We start from the raw sequence: 23313 nt of genomic DNA, 5'->3' as shown, positions 1-23313 counted from the left end.
TAGGGAGATCTGTAAATAAACAGCAGATTGAAATTTGAAAAGTACTTTTGAAACCCTTGCTGTATACAATACTTTTAATTAAAGCCTACCACCTCATCCTGACTATGTAATTTCTAGGAACTTCTGTAATCCTTTATCTTAGTTTCTGCTATTCCTTTCTGTCTATAATCTTCTTACTTTACACTTTTACAAACTGCCTTATTTTTATCAGCTTGCCAGTTCATCATGGACTGACCGTGACTTCTCCCCAGGCTTCTGAATTTTCAACTTATATTTGAACACATTATCATCATCCATTTCAATAACACTTTTGTTTACCTATGCCCTTGACTTTCCTTCATATTTTTCATTTATTTATGTATTTAATTTGAATTAATTTTGGCCTACAACCTGAATTTTCTACATTCTCTGCTCTTGGGTTGCTACAGAAAGTCATGCTGATTTAGGTGCTCTAAAAATTCATGGCAAATAACCTTTGCTGAGCTCTCAGCGAACCCTGCCAGCCAATTGCCATGATGCAGAGCCATGGTCCTCGTAGCTGCCATTCCGCAGAATTTTTTTTCTCTCTTCAGACCTGGAAACCCATCCACAGCCCCTTTCATTTTCACTAAGATGGATAAGACCATTCAAAAACAGTCCAGCTCATTTCCCAACTCATATTTCCTTAGGTATTTTTCCCACCTTATATTTTCTTTATATTTTTACTTGTCATCTTATTCTTAATTCTTATAAAGTCTTAATTCTTGTGGAGAAAGAACCATTTTCTTGTGGTTTATTTTCTACTCACAATCCCATCCCTTTATTACACAGCTTCAAGTTCTTTCTTTCTTCCTCCCTCCCTCTCCCTCCTTCCCTCTTTCCCTCCCCTTCCTTCCTCCCCCTCCCTCCCCCTTTCTTCCTTACTCCCTTCCTCCTTTTCCCTTCTTCCTCCCTCCCTTCCTACCTTCCTTCCTTCCCTCCTTTCCTCCCCTTCCCTCCCTCCCTTCCTTCCTGCTTTCCCTCCTTCTTCCTCCCTCCCTTCCATCCTTTCTTCCCTCTTTCATTCTTCCAATTAATACATTTGTATCTTTCCTTTAAACGCCTTTCAATAGCATTCTATTCCCACTAGCTCCATTTTTTTAATAACTTGCTAATTCCATTAACACTTACAATTGGATACTAGCATTCTGTTGAGAGAAATACTCTCCTGAAGGCAAATTGCCTAGTTATAATTAATTATATAACAGCAGCCCCCAAATTTCTTGTTCTACAAACTCATACGTAGTTCTTTTCTTTTTAGTGCTGCAGGGGTAGCATATGGAGATTCTCAGGCTAGGGGCAAATCAGAGCTGCAGCTTCTGGCCTATACCCACAGCCACAGCAACGCTGGATCCCCTAACCACTGAGCGAGGCCAGGGTTTGAACCTGAATCCTCATAGGTACTGGTCAGATTCATTTCCACTGCACCACAATGGGAACTCTGACCTATTTCTTTTCTTACCCCTTCTCATTTCAGCATTCTTACCTGTTAAATTTCAGTACCATTTCCTAGCTGCCTTCCCTGCCTCGTATTCCATCCATCCTGCTCTGAGCTACCAGTACAGTCTTTATCTGAAACAAAAGTTCTGGTCACACAATTTTCAGAGCTTCTACTACCAACACACTAGAATTGTAGGAGTTTTATGACTTGGCTATAACTAGTCTTTATATTGTCGTATCCTTTAAAAATCTCCTACATAATATTTATGTTCCAGGTAAACATTTTCCTAATATACCATATGGTTTTTATAAATATAAAGATAAATGCCTTCCTAATCCAGTTCTTCTTAAATTTCTTCTTCCCATAGCTATCTAACTCATCTGTCAGGATTTAATTCAAATGTTACCTCTTTTAGTAAGCTCTGCCAGAGCTCCCCAAAAGGAAGTGACCTCTTCCACCTCTAAATCTTCATAACATTTTGCACTCTTTTCATGGCATGCCTTATATCATGCACTTATTAAACATATTCTTTTTTTTGTAGTAACTTTTTCTATTTTTTTAATATAACGATTTTTGTTTTTTGGACAGTGTTCTGTCAACCAGCTATTAAACATGTTCTATGTATTTTTCTCTTGTTTACAAAATTATACATCATACGAGTATAGGAATATTATTTTTACGTCCTTTTATTTCCTTAGTGCTTAGCATGGCATCTTTTCCCTCGAGCTTTACTGAAGTATAATTACATACAATGAAATCCACTTTAAGGGTACAATTTGATGAATTTTAATAGTTATATACAATTAACACACCATAATCAAGATATAGAATATTTCTAATACTGTAACATTTTCCAATGCATCTTTGAAATCTGTCCTCCCTCCTTTAAGACCTAGCTCTAAGTGATTACAGATCTTTCTGGAATTATAGTTTTGGTTTTTCCAGAATTTATATGAATAGAATCATACAGTCTTTTGTGTTTGACTGCTTTCATGTTGCATAATTTTTCATCTGTGATGTTTTGTGTTTTTATTAATTCATGTATTAATAGTCCGTTTTACTGCTGAATATGAATATACCACAGTTTGTTTATCCATTCACAAATTGATGGACATTTTGGTTATTTTCCGCTTTGGGGTATTACACGCAAAGCCGCTGTGAGCAGTTATATACAAACTTTGGTATGAACATATGCATTCATTTCTCTTAGCTGACTGGTGTGGTAGATATGTGTTTCACATTTAAGTAAACTTTAAGAACATTTTGAGAAGTTGTGGAGAAGGCTTAGTAGAGTAGAGTATGGGGTCCCTGGAGGCAACATAGGTGTGCTGTTTAACATCTATAATCCAAAGAAAGCATGAGAAGAGCAGGAGGGAAGCCAGTCTAATAAAAATCATAGTCCTTTGCTCAGCTCTTGGACCTAAGCCAATGTTCAGAACTGGAACCCACTGACTAAAAGGTGCCCTCCTTTCTAGGAGGAAGGTCATAGCAGCTCTCTAGAAATTGTGTTTTGTAATGATTTCACAGTCCCTCACCAAAAGGACCTATATTCTTTACTAAGATGACTGCATACCAGGGAGAGGGAAATGCTTTGACATTTCAAGGATTATTGGACACAAGCAAGAGGTGACTCTGATGCTTTGGGAGCCAAAGCATCATCATGGCTCCCCTGCTAGAGTCCTAGTTTATAAAGGTCATGTGATACATGGAGTTCTGACTAAATTCCAGTTTCCAATGGGTTTCCGTGGATCTGCTCAGTGGCCATTTCCCAAATGTATGGTTGGGATGGACACACTTGCAGTTGGGATAATTCTTTTGCTGAGTCTTTGGCCTGTTAGGTAAGAGATGATATAGTGAGGATGGCCTCATAGAAACCTCTGAAACTTCCTCCATCCCTACCGGCTAGCACATTCTGGGACAAGAGTATAGTAGAGCATGGCAGAGAAAGAGAGGCAGTGGTTGCTTATCATTTCCTTATCGCCTGTTAATTCGCTGGTCTGGCCTCCTCAGATACTGATGGGTCCTAGAGAATAATTGTAGATCAGTGCAAGCTCAGACCCATGGTAGCCCCATTTAAAACTGTTGTGCCAGATGTTTCATTGTTGCTGGAGGAGATATAGAAAGCTATGAGGACTCATAATAGAGTATGATGAGATATGGAGCCTATGGAACATCACGTGCACCCATCATCTCAATGGCCTTATGTTTGATTGGTCAAGATGAACAAGATGGGGCTAATACACTGGATGCTTTGGATCCTACTTCAGAGACCATTCTGTCCTCCTTTTCTCTTGGTCTCAATAGAAGCCTTTCTTTTCTTTAAGGCTAATTTATTTATCTGCCTCAAAAATCTTACGCTATGGATTATACTTTCTTTGTCTTGTATATTTAACATTGTCCTCTCAAAGAGATCTTTCTTATCAATTTGAATTTCTCCATTAAAACAAAATTCTAACAATCCTTCCTTTACTCCAAATTCCCATCTATACTTGCTTCCATCCCTTTACCCTTTCCCACCTTATAATACAATTTTTCCAACTTGGTTTTAATACCCATCATGTAATTTTTAAAAAAGATCAAGAATGACCTCCCTGTTGCTGAATCTGGTCATTTGTTATTCAATCTTAGTTGACTTTTCAGCAGCACTTGAGATTCTATTCCAGCTTTGCAATCCCCCTGAGTCACAGATTCACATTACTAACTGCCTACTTAAAATTTTTACTTGGGTGATTCAGAGTTACCTCAAACTCACCTTATTTAGATTGAAAGTCATGCTGTATTTGCTAATTCTACTCTTTTTCCCCAGTGGCCCCTGACTTAGTAGCTCCAAAACCAGTTAATCTTAACATTGCCCTCTCTTATTCTTAAGCTCAGCTACCACTAGGAAGATGCTTTTATCCTCCCAACGCTTTTCCAACGTGTCCCTTTTTCTCTTCTATTGCCTCAGAAATGAACCACCATATTTCTCATCTGAAATATTGTAATTGTTTTCTAACAGATCTTCCCTTCATATCAGTTGTCCTTTTCTAGTGTTTTCTCTACTCTATAGTCAGAGAAAGTTTTTTCCACTCCGAACAGAAACTTGATCAAATCCCCCCTTGTCACACTTTAGTGAAACTAAACCCCCAATATTTAATGTGACCAGACATGCCCTGTGTTGTCTGTCCTCGCTTTTCACCACATTGCGCTTTAATCTTTTTCAACTCCCTCACCCCGTGCCCTTCACGTGGGGAGCTCTTGACATTTGATCAGCAGTCATGCAGGAAGGGCTTCTCTGGCCATCCCAGTCATTTATTTCTCCTATTAAATGCTCTCTATACCTGTACTTCCTTCTGTCCCCTTATTTAGGAAGCATTCAACTAGAGGGTTACTTTGTGTCAAACATTATCATAGGCATCTAAAATATTAACTCAATTCATACTTAGAACGGTCCTATGAAATAGATACTTCAGAATTTCCACTTTACATATCAGCAACCTGAGGGCAAAAAGGTTATGTAATATGGCCAGAGTCACACAGCTAATATGTGACAGAAGGGACCCATCCTGGGCATCAGTCTCCAGAGTCCATACTTTCTGGGACCTTCCTTTTGCTGCCATTCTCCCTTAGTGACATTTTTCAAAGTCACACTTTACATTTATCTATTTTCCCACTGTAAGGATAATGATCTGTTTTACCCATTACTATGGTACATAATACAACTAGAAATGAAAAAATGAAAACTGAATGAATAAAATATTAAACTGTTTATTGACATCATTCTGCATTTTGAACGTTCACTTCCTCTCATATGTGTCCTGTGCTTTGGAGTCTCAGATTGCTAGATTAAATTATTTGCCCCCGAATCTGAAGGAGCATTGGCAGAAATATTTGAAATAGGGAATGAATATTTTCATGACATTTCAACTTTAAAAATTGAGGGTCTCAAGTAGAAAGATCAGCGTATCAGAAATGCTAGGGAACATATTCATTTTTCATTCACATTGGAAGTTCCATGAACCAGAAAGTTTCATGAAGTTTCATTTCCCTTCATCCAATTAATTTTAAATTCAAACTCCTTGTCAAGCTGAAGCCAGGGGATAGTAAAAGAAGGGAACACTTTCCTGATTATAAAATAACACATGTCCATTACATGGAATTTTAGAAATGTAGAAGATTTTTAAGAAGATATTAAGAAACAATTACTGCTAACTCTGCCAAGAAAAGAAAAACCCAGAATATTTCGGTGCATAAATCCTTTAACATCTGTATGCATAGATATATAAGATGTATCCATCATGTCAAATACAGAGAATGTATATACATGTGTGTTGTGAGTGTGTTACTTTAAATGAATGCTTATTTAACTTACCTTTATATAAGAAGTATGTTTCACTATTATTGTTTTTCAAGAACATGGTATTTAATGTCTAGATAATATTCATCCTACAGATAAGCCATAACTTATTTTATAATTTGTTCTTATTTTCAGTATTTTTTAAAAATAAGATTCAATATTTCCCGGGAGTTCCCTTTGTGGCTCAGCGGAAACGAATCCAACTAAGAACCATGATTTTGTGGTTTGATCCCTGGCCCCGCTCAGTGGGTTAAGGATCTGGCATTGCTGTAAGCTGTGGTGTAGGTTGCAGATGCGGCTTGGATCCTGCATTGCTGTGGCTGTGGCGTAGGCTGGCAGCTGTAGCTCTGATTCGACCCCTAGCCTGGGAACCTCCATATGCCACGGATGTGGCCCTAAAAGCAATAATAATAATGATAATATTCAGTATTTCCTATGTATAAGCCTTTCTCCACATCTTTGAAGTTTTCCTCATGATAGATTCCCCAAAGTGGAGAGACTAAATTTTAAGTGTTCTCATCAGAAAATAGAAATAATAATTTTGTGAAGTGACAAAAGTGTCAGCAAATGCTACAGTGGTCATTATATTGCAAACTATAGGTGCATTATGTCAATATGGTGTATACATAATGTTATGTATCAATTGTACCTCAGTTTAAAATGTGAATTTAAATTTCTTGATTCATATTGCCTGATTGCTTCCCAGACAGGTTGTAGGTAATTAAATGAAAGTATACAGGACTACCTATATCATTAGATCTTTATCAACTTTAAATATTGCTCCTGGAAACAAAGTCTTTGATAATCAAAACCTTTGATAGTACTGTGTCAACGAGTATTTGAGAAATAGGCGTTTTTGTATTTTGTGAATATGGGTTAAAATCGCTACAAACTGGAGCTCCCCCTGTGGCACCTTGGGTTAAGAATCTGATAGTAATGACTCCAGTTCAGGTTGCTGTGGAGGTGTGGGTTCAAGCCCCTGTCCGGTGCAATGGGTTAAAGGATCCAGCATTGCTGCACCTGTGGCATTGGTCAGAGCTGCAGCTTGGATTCAGTCCCTGGCCTGGGAACTTCCATATGCTGTGGAAGCAGCCATTTAAAAAAAAAATTGCTACAAAGTATACAGCGGGAAATTTGCAAATGGCTGCTAAAATTTTCTTTCTCTTTTGGTAGCAATTTGATTAGTTTCTCAAATTTCTTCAGATATATTCAAGCTTGTTCTCAGTCATGTGTACAAAAATATCTGTCACCCTTTGTTTGTAATAGCCAAAGGTTGCAAGCAACCCAACTACCCATTGAAAGGAAGTTGATTATATACATGTGGTATAGTCACACCATAGACTACTGGATCAATTAGAGTTCTTGATGCTGAAAATCACAGAAATCCAACAAAGTGGCTTACACTGTAAAAAAAAATCCCTTGGTGACTTGACAGTCCAGAGAAGAGTGAACTTCAGAGTGGCCTTAACCTCCTGGCCCTCACCATCCTCAAAGACCTAGTTTCTCTGCTCTGCCTTCCACGTTACCTGCTCCAACACATGGCTGGTCTGGCTCCACTTGTGAATAAGATGCTCTGGACTTCTTCATCTCATGGAGAGAGGGAGAAACCCCCCCAAATCATTTTTTAAAAAACCTAAGCTTCACTTTGATTGGCTCAAGATTGGCGATTTGACACTGACATAATCACTGGTGGTCAGGGACCACACCTACCCCTAGTGGTACATGTGGTACCAGTGTCCCTCAAACTTTAGTGCAGTAACACAAAGGAGGTGGAAAAGTAGAGGAATGCTGGGAGGCAACCTCAATATCCACTACAATTTTGAGGAAGTGATTAATATATGAGGTAGTTTTATATGTGCTGATATAAAATAAACTCCCAGGATATAACTTAAGCCTAAAAACAAGATGTTCATTATGAAGACACACACATACACACATATTTGCTTGTATATACAAGGAATCCTTCTAGAAAGGCACATAGGATCCAGTAGCATGAGTTGCTTCTGGAAAATGAAGTTTGGGATAGTGGAAGAGAGACTTTTCACTGTATTTTTGTAAGGTTTTGTTTTGTTTTGTTTGTTTGTATGTTTGTTTGCTTTGAGTTACCTATCTAATGCATGAAAATTACTACATCTTCGTCTACTTTCTATCTCGAAATAGTGAGATTGAAATTTTTAAAAATTGGCCATTTGTATTTATTCTTTTGTGAACTGCCCACTAATATCTTTGGCCACATTTTTTCTATTGGCATGTGCAGTTGTCATCCTCTAAGAGGGCCCCTAATATAATGTCCTTGAGAGAGCTCTCAGTCCAAGAAAAATTTCCCATCTTCAAAAAAAAAAACAAAAACAAAACAAGAAAAACTCAGCAAAAAACCCATTAACTGAGGACCTGCTCAAATAGCTGGAAGATGTAACTCACATTTGATTTTCAGCTGCCCATACATATACTTGCATGTAAACACTTTAATCTGCTGTAGAGTTTGTAGACTCTGAGGACTGCTGAGGATGTGCCTGGGTGGACAGTCTTGACAGGAGACAGGGCTTGTTAGCAAGACAGACAACTTGGATGATCTTGAGACATCTGACATGTAAATAAAATCACGACATGCTCTCCTCCATTTGTATAGAATTTTGTATAGAACACTCTGGAACACCAGGGCTGACTGATGAGGCCACGAGCCAGTGCTCACTGGCAAAACCTGAATATGTTATTCTGTGCCTCATTTCCCAGCCTGCCAAGCAGAATGTGATGGCCAGGATGATAGCTGACACCATGGGATGGTCGTGGGATTTCATTTACTTGTAAAACAAAGCCACAGAACTGCTTGGTGCAGCTGTGGGCAGTGTTTCTAACTCTCCTGTGGAAAAGGAAGGACCCTTTCAAATTGTTGCAGAAGTCCAGAAGTCTGCTTTCAGACCTCCATGTTCTAATTATTCACTCTCCATGACCTTGAGCTCATGACAAGCTCAAACACAGCTGAGCTGGTTTACCACCATCTGTAGACCACCCTGCCTCCCCAGTCTTATCCAGTCCTGGTAGAGAGGAGAGTGGAGATGGTTTCTCCAGAGAGTTGAATCCCTAGAGAAATATGTTTCCTAGCACATCAGTATTCTCTCAATCTCCTTCTTTGGTGTTTCTCTACACTGAGACCTATTGCTTCTTCCTTATCAAGACCTCGTAAGATTCAGCATGTTTGTAGGAGTGGTTGGTCACTGATCTTTCTGGAATTATCTCTCTTTTTGTGATACTGTATCAGCAACTTCTTACCTAGCATGTGGCTTGGTTCCACATGCCATAGGAAGCTTGTGATTTTTGGTGTGCTAAGCTGACAACTTTCCTGGCCTCAAGCTATGCTACAGGCAGGTGCTCTTTCTCAAAAGTAACACAACACTAGACTGAAGCTCCATGAGGAGAGGTATGGTCTGTTTTGCTCATTGCTGTATCCTTAGCAACTCATATATGCCTCCAGCTGTGATCAGTCTTTAGTGACAAATGAACTAATGGTTCTCTTAGCAACCTCCTAAAGACTTCCCAGTCCCTACTGCTGCTTCCCATCCACCTCTCCCAATGTTTTATCTCAAATGAAGTGGAAGTGGAAAGAAGAGGTTATATGCAAGTGCTAAACAAGCCCTCCATTGTGTTTTCTGGCATCTTTCTCCAAAACTACCCTACCCTTTGTCCTGAAAGTTCTCTGGTACTTCTTATTTTGACATTATGATTTCTCCCCTTTGCCCATCTTCTCTATTCTTTAGGTATTTATTTTACAGAAACACTAGATTTTGGTTATTAGAATTCCAATTAGAACTAAATTAAACAAAAATGTGGGAATTTGTTGGCACACGTAACCAGAGGGTACAGCTGGACCCAGGAGCCGCTAAAACCAGGATTCAAATGATGCCAAGATTTTCTATGTGCCTGTGGTCTCTGCTTCTTTCTCAGGAAGTTTAATCTTCTCTGCTTCCACCAAAGATTCATTTTTTCCCCATTGTGTGGAAAATGGCTGCCAATAGCTTTCAAGTCTTTTTTCTCAGAATCTCTATCCCAAAACTCAATATGAAGAATCTGAGGAGAGACTTAGGTTCACATGTTCTGGATTACCTCCCTGTGGTCAGAGGAGTAGAGTATTAGGATAAGAAACCCCTTTTGGTGAGGGAAGAAAGTGATATCTCACATAAGCCAGTATAGTTTCCAGAAAAGAGTGGGTTATTACTCAGTGTCTGATAATAGACTAAACAAGATACCTTGAAAGTTGAGTTTATGTTAAGCCACAACATCCTTTCCATCATTGAAAATAGCTATTATAGTGATTCCTGTCTGCCAATTCTAATATCTAGGCCATCTTGGAGTCAGTCTCTGTTGATTAGCTTTCTGTTGAGAATGGGTTACATTTGCTATTTTTTTTTATGTCTAGTGATTTTTGATTGTATCCTGAATATTGTGTTAGACTCTCTGGATTCTGTTCTATTCTTCTGAAGAGTGTTGATTTTATTGTTTTAGCAGGAAATTAAATGGATAGGCTAATACTGCCAACTTTCGATCTTATCAGCAATTCTAATATCAATTTAGTTCTTTTATCTTCTGTTTTATGCATGCATGCCTCAGGGATTAAACAGAGATTTTGGCAGAATTTACAAATAAAATTTGGGATTCTCCTTTTCTAGGTCTCATTTTTCCAGTATTCCCCCACTCACTTTCCAGAGCCTGTGATTATTCCAAAATCCACCCTCAATTTCTTTAGACCAGAAAGATTGTGGCTTCTCTACCAGACTGTTAGATGTCCTTCATCTAAACTAGGACCTATGTTAATCTACATTAATATCACACTTTCAATCATTTAATTGATCCTAAAACACTTTGAATGCAGCTGTAAAAAAGAGGCACCTTTTTTCAGAGAATAGTGGCAGGTAGGAAGATAAGATCTTGAAACTGTAGCCAATAGCTGAGTGACCTTAGGCAAATCACCTCTTCCATCTGTGGTGTGATTTCCTCATTTGTGAGCATCTGCCTCAAATTGCTTTAAAACTTTGGCTCAGTGAGTTCTAAACTTGGTGATTTCCTTAATGGGATGAATGGTGGAAGAAAAGATCTTTTCTCTCCATTCTCTCTTTAAAACAGCTGTATTGAGGTACAATGGGCACACTATAAACTGCACAGATTTTTTTTTCATTTTTTGAAAGTTTTGATGTATGATTGATTTACAAGGTTGTGATAATTTCTGCTGCACAAAAAGGGTTTCATTTATACATGTACACACATCCATTCTCTTTCAGATTCTTTTCCCACATAGATTACCACAGAATATTGGGTAAAGTTTTCTGCACTATACAGCAGGTCCCTGTTGGCCAATCATTCCATATACTTTAGTGAACTGCACAGATTTAACCTGAATAGTTTCATGTGCTGTGTGTGTGTGTGTGTGTGTGTGTGTGTGTGTGTCTTTTTAGGGCCACACCTGCAGCATATGGAAGTTCCTGGGCTGGGTTCAAATTGGAGCTACAGCTGCCAGCCTACATCACAGCCATGACAACGTGGGGTCCAAGCCGAATCTGTGTCCTACGCCACAGCTCCTGGCAATGCCAAATCTTTAACCCACTGAGCGAGGCCAGGGATGGAACTCAAATCCTCATGGATACTGGTCAGGTTCTTTACCATTGAGCCACAATGGGAACTCCTCATGTGCTTTGATTTGTGTAGATCCCTGGAAAACCATCACCACACGCAAGGTAGTGAATGTATCCATCACTTCCCAGGTTGACCAGTGTCCCTTTGTGATCCCCTTGCTTCAGCGCCTTCTCTCTAGCCAGGAAACCACTAATCTGCTTTTAGTCTCTAGAAATCACTATGTGGTGGTATCTCCTTGTGGTTATGACTTGAATTACCCTAATGACTAATGATACTGAATATCTTTTCATGGGCTTATTTGCCATTTAAATATCTTCTTCGGGGAGTTCCCGTCGTGGCGCAGTGGTTAACGAATCCGACTAGGAACCATGAGGTGGCGGGTTCGGTCCCTGCCCTTGCTCAGTGGGTTAACGATCCGGCGTTGCCGTGAGCTGTGGTGTAGGTTGCAGATGTGGTTCGGATCCAGCGTTGCTGTGTCTCTGGCATAGGCTGGTGACTACAGCTCCGATTGGACCCCTAGCCTGGGAACCTCCATATGCCGCGGGAGCGGCCCAAGAAATAGCAACAACAACAATAACAAAAGACAAAAAAAAGACAAAAAAATAATAAATATCTTCTTCGGTACAGTGTCTTTCAAATGTTTTGCCTTACTTTTTATGGTTTTTTTTTTGCTTTTTTATTATTGGGTTTTCAGAGTTGTTAATATATTCTGGATACAAGTTCTTTACCAGATATATTAACTGTGTCTTCTAAAGAGCAGAAGTTATGTGGAGCCTGAATTTCTGATCCACATAAATACAGGATACCATAAAATGGTAGTTTTAAGTCACTAGGTTTTAGTGTGGTTTATTATACAGCAGTGTATCATCACAACATTCACCATGGGATCTTTCATCTTTAATTACCAAGGAATGAAGAAGGAGAGGAGCAGAAATGGAGTTAGCTAGCAGATACAATGGTTAAATCTGCTGTTTCCCCACCTAGAGGCTTTGTATTCACTCATTTGGAACTGGGTCTTTCCTTGGATTCTATAGTTTCGGGTCCTGATAAAAAAAGAAACTTAAGCTTCTCTGCAGAAATGAAGTCACCTCCCTACCCTATTTTGGGAAATAAAACCTTGGTAACAAGTCCTTGAGACACTCTTGAAGTTGGTGGGTCCATGGCAAGAACCCATGGAGCAGGCTTGATGATCTTCAATAAGTGTTTGAAGTGGGCTAGTCTTCCTCCAGTGTTCCTGGAGATCCATCCTCTAATAGGCTCTTCCTCCTTTTCTGCCAGGGGCCTCGTGCTGTCTCCATCCTCTTATCTGCTAAAACTTCTCTGTTATTCCCCTTCCTTCCTTCCCTCCTTCCTTCCTTCCTTCCTTCCTTCCTTCCTTCCTTCCTTCCTTCCTTCCTTCCTCTCGCTCTCGCTCTCGCCCTCTCCCTCTCCCTCTCCCTCTCCCTCTCCCTCTCCCTCTGCCTCTCCCTCTCTCTCTCTCTCTCTCTTTCTTTCTTTCTTTCCTTTTTGGCTGCACCTGCTGCATGTGGAAGTTCCCAGGTCAGGGATCGAACACATGCCACAGCAGCAACCCAAGCTGCTGTAGTGACAATGCTAGATCCTTAACCCACTGAGTCACAAAAGTCAGCCATTTATTTGTTATGAGGGCCTAATTTTGGGGTTAGGCTCTAACCCTAACCCTAACCCATATCTTATCCTGTGTAAATTCTTTTGTATAAAGATTCACCCTCTTTGAGGAATTTTATGGAGTATCATTCATTTGTTCATTCATCCTTTTTTTTTTTTTTTAATTCACTTACACTATAGGTATTATCAAACGCACTGTATGTCCAGTGCCGAGGACATAATGGAGCACAAGTTTTAGTGTCTGCTCTCAGGGAGGCTTGTAGAGAGGGATGTCATAGCCTCTCTGGCCATCAGTGGGTATTGAGTGGACCCAGGAGTTCTTCCTGAGGTACCTCTCATCTATCAGGACAATGCCTGGGTCTGACTGTAAAATATTTCCAGTGAACATATAACACTTTCTGTAAGAGCATGTCAGTCTGAGGGCTGCTAAGGTTCTTTCGGTTCAGAGGCAGACATTTCAGGTAACCTCTGCAGGAAATTATACCTTGTTTTTTCCACAGAAGGAAGTGGGGGAGGGGGTGTTAACTTTCTATATAAACAATATTCTCAGACTACCATTGATGAACAGTTACTTTTCTCAGTAGATATACCTTAGTTACCTCAAGACGATAGTTTTGGAAGTCCTGAAATGTCATCCTCCTTTTCTGAAAATGAATTTGAAGGGGAATTCTTAGGTGGATTTCCTACGCTAAATGGTACCTGAATGTTTGTAGACACAATGTCGTTAGGGTATTGCTTAATGCTTTAGAGGGTATGGGTTGTCAAGAACTAGGGCAATTCAATGTGGGGAAAAAAAATCAATAAAAATATGAGTGAAAAAGGCAAAGGCAACAAAGTTGCTAATAAAGCTCCTTTTGGTTCTAAAGGCAAGACGCAACATCCCAAAAGAAAATGGAAATATCTAAGCAGAACAAAAGTCTGAATGTCTTAGGCGCTGAAGTCTCAAAGCTACACATAAAGGTAAGGATAGTTCTCAAAGCCCATACAGTTGCTTCCTCTCTTAAGCTGAAATAGGCTTGTGTTAATGCTTAGTTTTGTTTGCTGTTGTTTTTGAAAAGAATTTGAGGCTCAATAAAGGAAACAACAGAGCTATAACAGTTAAATTATTTGAAGACTCTGAAATGTCTTAGGTTATGTAAGAGTGCAATTAAAATTACTTGGGGGCATTTTTGTTATAATAATAATACATATTCATTGTTAGAAATCTTGAACAAGAGATAAGCAAAGATTTCATCTCAACTATTTTGTGGTATAGCTTTTTAGTCTTTTTTTCTTTACTTGCTTTTATGCATTTGCCTTAATTATACACACAGTACAAATTAAATTCGTTATAAAATATAACAGAAAAGTACTGTTCGAATAGGAGAAAGTGCTTTGTCACCTAGATAATCACTGCCAAGAGTTTGCTGCCAAGTTCTAGTCTTTTTTCTGTGCATATAGATTTACCAAAAATGGGATTCTGTTGTACATTCTGTTGTATGACCTACTGCTTGTCTAATCATGTATTAATTTTGTAAAATATTTTTTCACATCATCGTTTTTTATGGACTAGACTTAATGATTTAATTACTCAAACTCTTATTCATATTTAGGCTGTTTTAATGTTACGATCATCATGATTAGAAGAGTATTTTTATATAGCCTTAGGATAAATTGCCAGAGGGGGAATGTCGTATCAAATGACTACTGTACAGCACAGGGAAGTATATCTAATCTCTTGAGATAGACCATGATGGAAGATAGTATGAGAAGAAGAATGCGTCTGTATGTTTGACTGGGTGACTTTGCCATACAGCAGAAACTGCCACAACATTGTAAATCAACTATATTTTAGTAATTTTTTTAAGGGCTGCATCTGAGGCATATGGAGGTTCCCCAGCTAGGGGTGGAGTCAGAACTGCAACTGCCGGCCTTTGCTACAGCCACAGCAATGCCATACCCCAGCCACATCTGCAACCTATGCCGCAGCTTGCAGAAACAACCCACTGAGCGAGGCCAGGGATCAAACCTGCATCCTCATGGATACTTGTTGGGTTCTTTACCCACTGAGCCAAACAGGAAGTCCTCAACTATACTTTAATTAAAAAGAAGGTTTTCTGAAATTTAAAATTTTCTCTTGAGATAAAAACAAACACCACCGGGAGTTCCCATTGTGGTTCAGCCGTAACGAATCCGATTATGAGGATGAGGGTTCAATCCCTAGCCTTGCTCGGTGGGTTAAGGATCCAGTGTTGCCATGAGCTGTGGTGCAGGTCACAGATGCTGCTCTGATGCTGCATTGCTGTGGCTGTGGTGTAGGCCAGCAGCTATAGCTCTGATTCGACCCCCAGCCTGGGAACTTCCATATGCCATGAGTATGGCCCTAAAAAGCAAAGCAAAACAAAAGAAAACAAAACACAAACACTGTCCTTCAGGAGAGTTTTACAAATTTAGAATTCTATCAGCAGAGTATGAGATGGCATTTTCCCCTTATTTTTGCCCATGTTGAGTAGTATTTTTTAATCTTCTCTAATCTGATTCTAAGACTATCTGATTATGTAACTTCTATTTCTTTCATTGCTGGGAGGATGTGGGTATGCAACTTTCCAGCGTAGAGGAAAGCGTAAAGTGAATGTATTTTAGTATAGTCCCCGGGGCTTAGCTGGGTAACTTGGATCAATGTGATTCAAAGTGAGAAAGTCGCTGTTTAGCATTTTGTGAGCTGAAGTGAGATGTGCGGCAATAAGTAACTCGGAGGTCTCAGGCCAATGGCTTGACAACGTGTTTATTTCCCCTAAGAAGTGGCAGAGGGTGAGGTGCTCTGGGAGCAAAGATGGAACCAAAGAGGATCCTTGTGCGGGCTTCTTTCTTTTTCCTTTGGGAGAGTTTCTTGGTTTGGGGTTCCCTGGTGTCTCTACTTTTGACCCTCCATCCAACTTAAAAGTGGAGCAACCTCTATGAAGGGTTTTGTTTGTTCTGTAGGTGTTGTTGGAACCAGCCCGTTTCGGCGAGCTGGCCTTTTTACCTGGACTTCATTCTGAATAACTATCCTCTCTCCTCTGCCTACTTCCACCCCTTACAGCCCATCAGTCCTGCCTGTGAAGTTTTCATGGCAATTCACACCCCTCTGCCCTCTCCGTCCCCTCAGACTGATTAAATTAGACTCTCTGGGCAATAGGATCTGGACACAGTGAGGTTTTAATAAAAGGTCCAGATATACATTAATGTACCTCCAGGCAAAAAACCCACTGGACTAATTTATTTCCAGCCTTTGCTTATCATAGGACCCACTTCTCTTTACACTGTCCCCCTCCATGTACACACGTGTGTTTTTCTAGCCACCTCCAACTTGGACTTTATTTATTGAGAAGAGTCAGAACGATAATATGGTGAACAGTATACCATGTTACTACACAGGTGCATGGAAGCCTAAGTGTGAGAAGTATCACAAGGATGCCTTCTTGTTAAATCATCAGTCTCTCCTTCAGTATTTTATATGCATAGAATCAATTTTATAAATATAAAAATTTTTAAAAATGTATATATACCAGCAAATAAATCACTCCCCTAGCTTCAAGGAGATGGGTCTAGAGGTTCAGCCAGGGGCCTAGAAATAGATATTCTGGTGTTCTGAAGTAGCCTATGAGTCTAGAGAAGCTGTCCTATCTGATGCCCTGTCCTGACCTCTGGCAACGAGGCCACAATCCCAAGTCTGTCTTCTTTAATTTCTTGTTGACACCTCAGGTATAGAAATTACCAAGCACACTGGCTAGCCAGACCCATGGCTCCCTCTATGGCATCTCTTTAGGCTGTCTCTCTTCAGGTTGGCTTTGATGCAGGACTCTGTAGTTTCTATCTAGTCTCTCAGTACTGGTCTGAAATGTTTATACTTCGCCATGCTTCTGAGAAGCCACAGAAAAGAACAACTCCAAGCCAAACAAAGAAGCCCGCTCCCCTGGCAACAACTGTCTCATTTTCCTATGGTCTTCTCCATTTCTGTCTTTGGAAAGCTTCCCTGTTCCCCAGAACAGTAGGCAAGAGACAAAAGTGGATGTTTGACATGTAAAGACTATGCTTAGTATTCAAATAATACTATCCCAGCAGAAAAGTTCTTCTCAGCACTTTAAAATCCATTAACTCTTTTCTATTTCAAAACTTGTAGTTTTGCTCTCACTGGCTGCCTGGGGAAATGAAAATGCAGTTTACAGAAAATGAAATTGTGGTCAAAGACCTATGGGTGTGCAGAGTTTAGCAAGTTAAATCCTTCTGAGCTTTAATGTTCTCATCTGTAAACATTATAACACCTGCCCTGCTGGTCCCACAGGATTGTTACAGATGTGGTGATATATGGGAATACAGGATTTGAAAACTGTGAAGTGATAAACGTCTCTTTATTGAAGTTTAATTTATAAATAATATAATGCATGAAGTTCAGTATGTTTTTGCTGAATACATACACCTGTGTAAAGACACCCACAGAGAACTACAAAAGCTCACCATCATGTAGAAAGATCCCTCTTGCTCTTTTATGATTAATGCATACTACATGTCCTACCACCATACAGAAAAACCACCATTCTGATTTCTGTAGCCAGAGATTGACTTTCCCTGTCCTTTAATTTCAGATAAATGGGATCACACAATATGTATTTCCTGTGTGTTTGACCTTGTTCTCTCAAAAATGTCAGTGAGAGACATATGCAAACATACATGGTATGTTTTGCATATCATTCCTTTCTATTGCATGAATATACCCCATTTTGTTTTTCCATACTCCAGTTAATGGATATTTGGGTTATTTCCAGTTTTAGCTATTATGAATAAAACTACTATGAACATTTTTGCATGTTCTCTTGTGGATATACAGATTCCTCTCCCTTGGGTATGTACTCAAATTCAAATTGCTAGATCATGGGGTAGGTACAGTTTTACCTTTATATGAAGCACACTACTTTCCAAAGTACTTTTATAAGAATCCCAGATGCTTCACATCCTTGCAAATCCTTCCAGTCTCTTTAACTCCAGCCATTCTAGTAGGTTTCAGTCTGGCTTTAATTTGCACTTCCCTAATGATTAATGGTGCCAGTCATCTTTAACAGGCTTGTAGGTTATTTGTATCTCTTCTTTAGTGAAGTGTCAAGTCTTATCTATTTAAAAATTAGGTTATTACTGGATAGTCAAACCCATTTTTTGTTTCCATTCTTATAGGTAAAAATCTCTCCAAGGTTTCTCATCAAACACAACTGAGAACAAATTTAAGAACATAATTCCAAGCTAATAGCCAGTGTTTTTTGAAACCTAATGTTAATACAAGTCACTTGGCTATCCTAGTAACATGTTCTTTATGACTCAGTAGGCCTTGGGTATGGCCCAAGATCCTGAATTTCTTTCAAGGTGCTGTAAGATGTCAGTGCCGCTGGTCCAGTTACTACCAGAAGTGAGGTAATGGATGCTTCTTTGAGGATGGAGTCCCCAGTATTGGAAGGCCATTTTATATAGACGCCCCTATATGCATTGTAAATCACTGTTTTTGAGGAATCATAGCCTGAGAATGCTAAAGGTAGAGGAAGTCTTCCAAGATAAGATGAAAAGTTATAGATTCTAGCATATTGATTTGACTAGTGGGCCCCCATTTTGCATCCTCATGTTTTCAAACCATTTGCCCTATAGCTCTGTTATGAACTTTTACCACTACTCTGTGTCAGGCATGTGACTGCTTTGTCCAGTGGGATGTTAGCAGCTTTGACAAAGCAGAGGCTCGCCCAGTGCTTGTGCACTTGGGTTTGCCATTGCTTGTTTCTCTGTCTTTACCCATTTCATCTCCTGAAGAATGAGAAAGACACATGGTGAAACAATTGGCCAATGTTTCCTTAGTGCCTACCATTTATCAAGCATGTACCATGGATTCAGCAACATGTGAGTCGATTACTTTTATTTTCTCAGTATACTACCCAGAATAACCCCATGTCATGCGTAGTACTGTTGAGGATATTGAAACCTAGAGAAATTCAATGACCCAGAGGTAATATGCCCCAGAACTAGAGTTTAAATCCCCCCCTTTTTTTTCCTGACTCAACATGAAGTTTTAGCACCCAAGGTTAGGCAGACTAAAGCCGTACCTGGAAATGGAGACAAGGAGAGGGAGTGGAAAAGATTTTCTTCCCTACCCTTAATGCCTCCTTTTATGCTGTTCTTTCTTCCATCAAGAGATCATCCATTATCTGTAGCCCCAATAACTCTGTTTCACAAACTACCCTAAAAACTCACCAACTTAAAACAGTAAGTATCTAGTTAGTTTAAAAGTTTACAAGTTAGCAATTTGGGTGGGGTGGGAGGGGCAGTTCTTCCTTTGTCCATCACCAGACGGCCAAACATGTGCATAAGAAATTACACTTATTTATGGAGTTCCTGTTGTGGCTTAGCAGAAACAAACCTGAGTAGTATCCAGGAGGACATGGGTTTGATTCCTGGCCTCGCTCAGTGGGTTAAGGACCCAGCGTTGCTGTAAGCTGTGGTGTAGATCACAGACACAGATCGGATCCTGTGCTGCTGTGGCTGTGGCATAGGGTGGCAGCTGTAGCTCCAATTCAACCCCTAGCCTGGAAACCATATGCTGCAGGTATGGCCATAAAAAGAAAAAGAAAAGAAAAAAATATATAATTATTTTTATTCTTACCTAGATTTTACTTATTTTATTTTCAATATTTTTCTTTTCCATTAGATTTTATCACAGTATATTGAATATAGTTTCCTGTGCTACATAGGAATTTGTTGTTTATCCATTCTATATATAATAGTTTGCATTATATACAATAGTCTGCTAATCCAAAACTCCCAGTCTATCCCTCTACTACCCCTTTCTTCCTTGGCAACCACAAGTCTGTTCTCTCTGTCTCTGTGTCTGTTTCTGTTTTGTAGATAAATTCATTTGTGTCATATTTTAGATTCCACAGATAAGTGATATCATATTATCTTTCTCTCTCTGACTTCACTTAGCATGATAATCTCTAGTTCTATCCATGTTTCTGCAAATGGCATTATTACATTATTTTTCATGGTTGAGTATTTATGTACCACATCTTCTTTATCCATTTGTCTGTCGAACATTTAGGTTGTTTTCGTGTCTTGGCTATTGTGGATAGTGCTTCTGTGAATATAAGGATGCATGTATCTCTTTGAATTATGATTTTTATCCAGACATATGCCTAGAAATGAGATTGCTGGTTCATATGGCAACTCTATTTTTAGTTTTTTGAGGAACCTCCATACTGTTTTCCGTAGTGGCTGCACCAATTTACATTCCCACCAATGGTGTAGAAGGGTTCCCTTTTCTCCATATCCTCTGCAGCATTTGTTATTTGTAGACATTTTAAAGATGACCATTCTGACAAGTATGAGATGGTACCTCACTGTAGTTTTGATTTGCATTTCTCAGATAACTCATGGTGTTGAGCATCTTTTCATGTACCTGTCGGTCATCTGCACATCTTCTTTGGAGAAAATGTCTTTTAGGTCTTCTGTTCATTTTTTTGATTGGATTGGTTCTTTTGTTTGTTTGCTTTTGAATTGTTATGAGCTATTTGTATATTTCAGAAATTATGCCCCTGTTGGTCACAATGTTTGCAAATATTGTCTCCCAGTCCATACATTGTTTTTTCATTTTGTTTATGGTTTCCTTTGTTGTACATTAATATTTTTTTAAAAAAAGCAATGACAAACATCAGTATTCAGGGTAATGTGTAAAAAATTTATCATACTATGTTCTGTTCCAGGCAGAGCATGCTATTCAAATAGTTGTGTTAACTTTTACTGAAAAACCAAAATATTTTAGTTTTATGAGTAATAGTTTGATCTATAATATTGATTTCCTAAACTCATTATGTGAGTTGGGCTGGTAAATATGTCTTTAAAGGATCTTAAATCTTTTCCTAAAAGTTAACTTTACATGTGACAGCCTATTCTTGGCAGCTATATCAAGTACTGTTTTCTTTAAGTTGAACCACAGCTTATTTCAGCTAAAAAAAAAAAATGTAGCAACAATTCCCCATTCAATATGCTATTTGGAAGATTGCTTAACTTGGTAAGAAAGATAGACTTTCAGGGATTTGGGATAGTAGCTGAATAAAGCAGAATGATTAAAATGACACACACTATGTTACTAGAATCAATCTTCTTGTGTGCCTCCTTTATCTTGTGACCTTTACTTCTATTTAAAAAGAAAAAATTCAGCCTGTTGGACAATATATATTTCATGGTTTAGAGAAGACAATTACTTGTCTGTGATTCTCCCTATACTAAATAAAAGAACCTTGGGAGGAAAATATGCTAGTTTATTAGAGATAGTAAAAGGAAAAAATGTTCTTCATGGTTAAAATTATGAAGGAGAGCTAGGAGAGCTCTGTCTTTATGTATGTATGTATGTATGTATTTTTGCTTTTTAGGGCCATATCTGCAGCATATAGAGCTTCCAGGCTAGGGGTCAAATCAGAGCTGCAGCTGCCAGCCTACACCACAGCCACAGCAGCATGTTATACAAGCCACATCTGTGACCTACACCACAGCTCACGGCAATGCCAGATCCTTAACCCACTGAGCAAGGCCAGGGATCCAACCCACATCCTCATGAATGCTAGTCGGGTTCATAACCCACCAAGCCACAGTGGGAACTCCCAGAGTGTTGTGTCTTGAATCTGATTCTGTTGCTATATATTGGTAGTATCTGGAACAATAAAGACTGTTAGGAGCCAGGGGAGATGGAAAGGAGTTTGTCTAATGTTTCATTTATTATTTTCTCTCTGGGACAACTCATTCAGACATGAGGCTCCTGGAGAGATCTGAAACAGAAGAGGTTTATGTATGAATTGCCACGAATGACATGCACCTACACATTTAATGCTCAAAGTTCGGTACTTAAAACAAGTCTGCTGTTTGACTGGTCACTTGAGACATTATCTCAAGTATGGAAAATGAGAGTCTTCTCTTGGGTTTTAGGTTTGGATAGGCAAAGGGAAAAAGATAATGAGTTTGGACTATATGTATATTGCTCACAGCCGTACATAAAGAAGACTATTCTCAGAGGGCAAGCAACAATAATAAATAATGGATTGTAAAATGTAAATCCAGAGGGAGGAGTTTTCTGCTGGGCTTTAATCTTGAAAGGTTCTTAAAGCCCTTAAAAAGTATGTAACTTTCTGCAGTCTTGTGCAAGAATGACAAACAGCTTAATTGTCAGTATACTGGGTTCAGGAGCAGCATAAGAGATAAATAGATGCAACTTACTAAGAAACAGGATGGAAATGAAACAAAATAAAACTCAGGTAGGAACAGAAGCTGCAGAATAGAATGCTCTTTTTTTGGTCTGAGTTAAAGTTAAATCAAACCATTATTAATAATTAATTTTTGTCATATAGTAGTAGCCTTTCATTTGGCTGACGCTAAACATAAGGTGCTTTATTGGAGAGATGGCTGAAGCATGGACAATAGTTATAGTTCATGAAATGAGAGTAAAATTAGGCATTCCCCAGCAAAGTTTTTCTTAATGTTTTCTTTCAATGTTTTAAAATATTTACTTCTGAAATAGTAAGAGAACATCCAAATGTTAGAGAAATATTTCTTCTTTTACTTGTTTCTTATTTATTAAATCTAGCTTCTAAGAGTCTATCTGGGTTAAAACTTGTATTATTAGTAGTATACATTTTATTAACTATGGCTCAATGGCAAACATTAAAATTCAGATCTCTCAAGAATCAGACAGGGAGTTCCCATCATGGCTCAGTGGTTAACGAATCTGACTAGTATCCATGAGGATGCAGGTTTGATCCCTGGCCTCCCTCAGTGGGTTAAGGATCTGGCATTGCCGTGAGCTCTGGTGTAGGTCGCGGACACAGCTTGGACCCTGCATTGCTGTGGCTGTGGTGCAGGCCAGCAGCTGTAGCTCCAATTAGACCCCTAGCCTGGGAACCCGCATATGCCATGGGTGCGGCCCTAAAAAGACAAAAAAAAATCAGACATATGTGGCTTATGTGACAAAGGACATGATGAGATAAAAAAAAGTTTCAGGCTGTTGCAATCAGGAGTGTCTTGTCATCCTTCTACCCAAGGAAAGATCCCTTGCAGACAAGGCTAATATAGGAAATTTTTTTTCTTATCCCAAAAAGCAAGAATTAAAAAAACAGAAACAAAAACATTTCATGTCACAGTATAACCGCCTACATGACTCTCAACAAAGTACAGTTTCAGTGCAAGGCAAATGGGAAGAGGAGTCATCCTCTAAACTGAAGTAAATGGC

General features: G+C 39.1%; 1 long non-coding RNA gene across 1 annotated transcript in view; it reads left to right on the top strand.

Annotated features, from left to right (window-relative positions):
• The window catches only part of LOC125113630 (uncharacterized), a 479447-nt gene that overhangs the window by 349202 nt on the left and 106932 nt on the right, over positions 1-23313 (top strand). The window contains exon 5 of the long non-coding RNA XR_007131518.1: positions 13913-14006. This is a non-coding gene — a long non-coding RNA (uncharacterized LOC125113630). The remainder of the gene's footprint in view (positions 1-13912; positions 14007-23313) is intronic.

Source organism: Phacochoerus africanus, chromosome 13 (assembly GCF_016906955.1).
Source record: "Phacochoerus africanus isolate WHEZ1 chromosome 13, ROS_Pafr_v1, whole genome shotgun sequence".
Lineage (NCBI taxonomy): Eukaryota > Metazoa > Chordata > Mammalia > Artiodactyla > Suidae > Phacochoerus > Phacochoerus africanus.
The sequence above is the reverse complement of the archived record's forward strand: the minus strand, read 5'-3'. Positions and strand labels throughout refer to the sequence as shown.